Source organism: Grus americana, chromosome 28, assembly GCF_028858705.1.
Source record: "Grus americana isolate bGruAme1 chromosome 28, bGruAme1.mat, whole genome shotgun sequence".
Taxonomy (NCBI): Eukaryota; Metazoa; Chordata; class Aves; order Gruiformes; family Gruidae; genus Grus; species Grus americana.
The window spans coordinates 3,232,741-3,238,740 of NC_072879.1; positions in this window are offsets into that span (position 1 = coordinate 3,232,741).

The following is a 6,000-nucleotide window of genomic DNA, read 5'->3' on the forward strand; positions in this document are numbered from 1 at the left end:
AGTCCTCTTTGCTTGATGATGTCGGGATTAGGAGCCCTACATATTTTATAGAAACCTCTACATGATCTTCCTTTATAAATCATTTAAATAGGAGTGTCTTTTCTTGGTGTGTGATATAAAATATTTACTGGAGTGGATGAGGGCTATTCATCCGTGTTTACCCTCCCGCTTTCCAGACCGGCTGCATTTACGAATAGCTCAGCCCGGAGTAGCCCTTTGCCGGGTGCCGGCGAGGAGCCGGTTCAACGGCAGCTCAGCCGTGGCACAGGGAGGGCGACAGCCGGGACGGGCTCCCTGGGGATGGGAGTTCCTGCCAAGAGGAATTTTGCGGGTTTGAGTGTTCCCCCAGCTCTGGTTTGCTACAAAAAGAAATTATTTTGGTCCAGCAGCCCAGAGCATCCTCCCCGTTGCGCCCACCAGCCCCGTGCCAGGGCGTGCTGTCCTTCACGTGGGCGGCTCCAGCCTGCAAAACCGGGGTCCCCCGCAGCTCCCACGTTCCCAGGGTCAGACCCGCCCCTGGCCCCGCTCACCCCAGTGCCCACCCAGCCCCGGCTCCAGCCCCGGCAGCCTCCGCAGCATCCCGCTCCCCGCCCTATTAGCATTCATTGCAATTCTTTTCATTTGTTACCTGGCAGGGGAATGAAAACACGTTGTTCCCCCCAGCAGGGTGTTTCCTACGGCGAGCCCCAACTTTTCAATCATTTCTTGGCACCGTCGTGGCAGAGAGCAGCCCCCCCCCCCCGCCCCCCGGGCAGGAGCCATTGCTATTAAAAGGCTCACCCAGGGGCATGTATTTTACATAAGACGCTGTGTACATGCTGTGCAACATTCAGGAGGATCATGCTGGAGCAATTGGTCTGAATATAATGCCGGTTACCTTGTGAGAGAAGAGCTTGCCGAGGGGAATGGATGCTCACTCCGTGCCTGGGGGAGAAATTGCTCCCCAGCAAAGCTCTCGGGGCTGGCAGGGGGCAAGGGATGCGGATGCTCAGCACCTGCTTCGCCTCTCCTGATGGCCGAACTGGGCTCAAGATGGGGGCAAAGGGGCAGGGAAGGTGCCCTGGGTGCAGGCGAGATGCGCTGGCCTCCCCATATGCTCTCCCCATCGCTTCCTACAGATGCTCCCACGGCCGGGGGGGGAGGGCTGCAGCAGCCCCCAGCCCACCCCTCCATCACCCTCCCTGCGAGGCTGCCCTTGCCCCCTCCTATCCCCAGGGCGGGGGAATTAACAGCTCAAGAAAACTAAATGTCTAGTGGCCTGAAAAGTTTCATTTCCTGCAAGCAGGACCCCGCCGAATGGCATGTAAAGGAGGCTGCCATCGCTGTGCGCAATTACACACCCGGCTGGCTTATTTCATGGAAATCAATGGCCGCAAAGGGACAGCGCGGGGGCTCCACGCACCCGCCTCCGCCCCCCCCCCCCCGCGCCGCCCGTTCCAGCCGCCCGCTGGCACCAGACACGGCCCCGCATCCAGATCAGCTGGGAGCAAAGGGGCCGGCACCGCTCGGGGAGCGGCAATGGGAGCCAGCATTCCTCACCGCATGCGACTCGTCTCTGCCGTGGCTCAGCAAACTCCCCGCTCTCCTCTTGCGCTATTTTCATAAATCATCCCCCGATTTGGTATTTTGCTGGGTGCTCAGCAGCCGGCAGCTTGTTACAGGAACGTTTCTGGTTGTATCGCTTGTACCTATCAGGAGATAAGGCTGAGGAGAGGGATGGGGGGAGGGAATGAAGTGCAGATGTGACAGCCAGCTAGCAGAAAACAAGCAGTAGGGACGGCGGGTCCCCCCGTGTCACTTTATCAGCACTTTCCCTCGCGGTGATGGATGCACACTTCATCGGAGCCGTGCCAAAACGGGGCAGCACCCAGGCAGGAGCCTGTGCCGGGAGCTGCTGGAGAGAAGCACCGGAGCCCGGGAGGTGCCAGCGACGCCACGGTGAGCACAGGGTGCTGCAGGGTGCGCTGGTCCCCTGCGTGGGACGGGCCAGAGGACACAGGGACGAGTCCCCCCCAGCCCTGCTGGCAGCCAGGTCTGTTCTGCACTGCTCCTGGGGACTGTGGTGGCAGAGGGAGCCGGATGGCACTGTGCAACCTTGGTGGCACCGTGCAACCTTGGAGGCACCGTGCAAACCTTGGTGACCGCTGTGCAAGCCACGCGCATCCAGGATCCTGAGCTTGGCAGCATCCACAAGCCATGTGCAAAGGCACAACGCCGTGGGGGATGCAGGGAGGCGAGGGGGGAACGCAGGGGATCAGGGTGCCAGCAAGTTTAGGGAGCTGAGGGGGCTTTGCAGAAAGGATCATTTTTAGCCCAGGGCGCTCCCAGCCCCCTGCTCTGCCTCGAGCAGCCCTAGGGAGAGCTCGGCTCAGCCCGTCCTCATGCTGCAAACGTTTCCTTCGTGTCCAGGGCTGCACCGGGTGCTGCCGGAGGAGGCGAGGTGGCATCCCTGCCCGAGCAGGCACCGGGCTGGCCCCTCCGTGGTGCAAATCAGGAAAACCCCACTGCAAAGCATGGCAGGGCTCGGACTTGCCCAGCTGAGCATCCCTCCTCTGGCTGTGTTTTACCTGCAAACTTCTGAATCCAGAGCAAGAACAAGAGAAGGGAAGCCAGAGAGGTGCCAGAGGAACTGTTGAGCTGCTGGCCTGATCCTGAGTCTCACCAAGGTGTAAACCTGGATGATATCGCTGGGGAGGCTGCACCCTCCTGAGCGAGCTGCGGATCAGGCTTCCGCACTGTCCACAGCCGTACCTTCATGCCAGACGGGATATTCCACGGGCCAGCGGAGCATGGTGTGCCTGCCGCCTTCATGGGATTAAAAGAAAAAACTATTAACGCTGAAGTGCTGAAATGGAGCACGGAGCAGCGTGCTGGCAGAGACACACAGTAGCTGCTCTTCTCAGAGAGGTGCACGCCATCATCAGGCAGCTGCTGCTGTGGGGGCTCGGGACCCCCAAGGTGCCCCGGGACCCCCAAGGTGCCCCAGGACCTCCAAGCTGCCCCGGTGCCTTTGCACTGGAGAGGACCGGGAGCACCGACGCGGGATGCTGCAGGGTCACAGCCACGGGGCTGTCACCTCCCAGAGGTGCCCTTGGAGGTGCAGCTGGGGTGACCCAATCGTGCTGTGGCCACCCGCACCCCAGCAGCTGCCCCACATAGACATGAGCTTCGCCCCCCCCCCGCCCCCCGAGACCACAGGGGCACCTCCTGCCCCTGTCTGTCTCTGCGGCCAGACGCAGGTCAGAGAGATGGAGCTGAGCGCGTCTCGGGCTGGGGGGGAGAGGAGGAGGAGGGTGCGGGAGGGAGAGGGTGTGCTGGAGCAGGGTTGTGCCGGAGAGCTCCCCTGCTCCACGCAGCAGAGGAATTACGACACACAGCGAAAGCTGAGGTGCATGAGCCACCCTCATGTCCCCCCGTGCCTGAATGGCTGGAAGGAGGGCATGGTCCCCGTCCCACTGCGCCAGGCCCTGGGGTCCTGATTAATTGGCACAGCCATGTCCTGGAGTAAATCATCCCTTAGCGCAGTGCACGGTGGGGAAGCCCTATCTCCGTCAGCCCTGAAACCCTGACCGCCGGCGTAACGGGGCTGCCAGCACCCACACGGCTGGAAAACCCTGGCAGCGACAATGTCAAATTGGTGCTAGATGAGACTCAGGCCCGTAAAAACCCATTTCAGCCACCACCAGCCGTACGTGATGCTCCCCCGCTCCCTCCCACCTGCCTGCAGCGCTGCCCGCAGCGCTGCCCGCACTTGGGGGCATCGCCCCAGCAGCTGCTCTAGCTGCGGTTGCAACCCCCCCTGAGCCCCACGGGGTCCTGGGGATGCCCCTTCCCATCCCCTTCCCCATCCCATCCCCATCCCCGTCCCCATCCCCTTCCCATCCCCATCCCCTTCCCCATCCCCATCCCCATCCCCATCCCCTTCCCATCCCTTTCCCATCTCCTTCCCATCCCCATCCCCATCCCATCCCCATCCCCTTCCCCTTCCCCTTCCCATCTCCTTCCCATCCCCATCCCCATCCCCATCCCTCAGCCCTGCTCCCCCATCCAGTCGCTGCCCTGGGGATGCCCAGACCCCCCCCATCCCGTGCCCCATCCTGCCTCCTCGCACCCCCCTAGCTGCCAGTGAAATCCCAATTTCAGCTGGGACTAAGGGGGCCCTGGGGCTGGGGGGGGCTCCTGTCAGGGAACCCCCTGGGGCCGGGGGCTGTTTGCTTCCCCTTCCTTCACGTGTGCTGCCACCTTTGAAGAGAAAAAGAGATTTAAGACGTGTTTCATTTCTCCAGGTCAGCGTGCAGAGGAATTCTGTTTTCCAGCAGCACCAGACACTTTAAATCAGGAAAGGGCCAGGAAACCCGTTCCCTGACGGCGGCCGGTTATCCCCTGAGCCGGGCAGGGAGCTGCGGTTCCCGCGCAGTAACGTGGACGCTGCCGATGGGGTTTAGGACGCAGCGGAGGGGAGAATCAGTGACGCTCAGGAAGGGGCATGGCGGCTGTTTCAGCCCCAATTATCAGCCGCATTAACGAACCAGCTCCGATCACCCATGCGCCGGTGTTAGCAGGGTCCCCACGTCCCCTCTCCCCTTGGTGAGACCCCCCCCAAGCCGCAGGGATCCCCATGTGCGAGGCGGGCGGGAGATGCGGGGAGCCCGGCCGTGCCCAGCGCCGTGTGCCCCCTCCAGCCCCAGGGTAAATACGGCAAAGGCTGGATGGCGCTGGCAGCCGATACCCGGTGGTGCCCAGCGATACCCGGAGTGGGGTCGGCCCCGGGGGGACGCAGCAGGGGGGAAGCAGCCGGGACTGGACCATCTCCATCACCACAAGTCCTTAAATCAAACCTTGATGCCTCTGTGAGAGACAGGCTGCCTGATCTAAACGATCCCTTTCAGGCCTTAAAAATCCATGACTCTATTAATTAATTACTAATGATGATCTGTCTCAGCCTTGTGCCTGCCACTTTGCTATTTTTAACTCCGTATTTCCAACCCCCAGTGTTAAAAAAATCATGAGTCAGGCCCCAAAAAAACCTACTGAGTGGGTCTAAAAAAAAAAAAAAATTTTTTTTTTTTTTTTTTTTTTTTGGTGAAGTCCCTGCCGGCCTCTTTCCCTGGCACTTCCCACTGCCTGAGCCCATCACTGGCAGGGGCCAGCAGAGTCAGCACCCACCTCCCCGGCCGGCGGTGCTGGTTCCTCTCCCCACTCCTGGCACGCAGCTGGCCCTTATTAAAAAGCAAAATTAGTCTTTCACCCTCTCGTGGCAAACTTCAGAGCCTCGGATCAGCTGTATGAGCCTGAATTAACGAACAGTGGATTGTTCCTATCCTGCTAATTATGCCGAAATACACATTAAATGCCGGGAACAAACATGGGCCACGCAAAAAAGTTATTTAGTACTTAAGGAAAAAAAAAAAGCAGGTGGGAGGGGCGCCCTCCCCTCCCTGGCAAGGGGTGGGAGTTGCGATATGGGTACCAAAGGATGCTCGGGATGCCACGTACGAGCCGCCCGTCCCGGCTTTGGTGGCCTCCCGGGCTGTCACCAGTGGTGGCCTGACGCTGCCCCAGCACAGGGGAAACTGAGGCAGAGACGGGAGAGCAGCCAGGGCAGCAGCAGCATTCCAGCCCCAAGCGCCCACCCACCAGGCTGCATTGCCTCCAATAATTAAGTGCTATCAACAATTGCATATTAATTAAATATCCATTATTATTCATTAACGCAGTAATTAAATCCTTCCCGTAATTAACACACCACCCAGCAGAGCGGTCTGGCTTCGCAGCCCCGTTGCACCGGGGGAGAGGGCTGCACGGGGAGCGGGGACAGAGCCAAGCGTTGCTGCCCCGGCGCCGGCGTTGAGTCCCCCCAGCTCACCACGGCCGGTGGTTCCCGGTGCCCGTGGGGGGGGCCGGGACCCGCGCCCCCCCTTCCCAGGGCCACGGCACGGCTCAGCCCAAAGCCCGCGGCGTCGGAAGAGAAAGTCATTTCTCAAAAGCAAGGGCCTCACA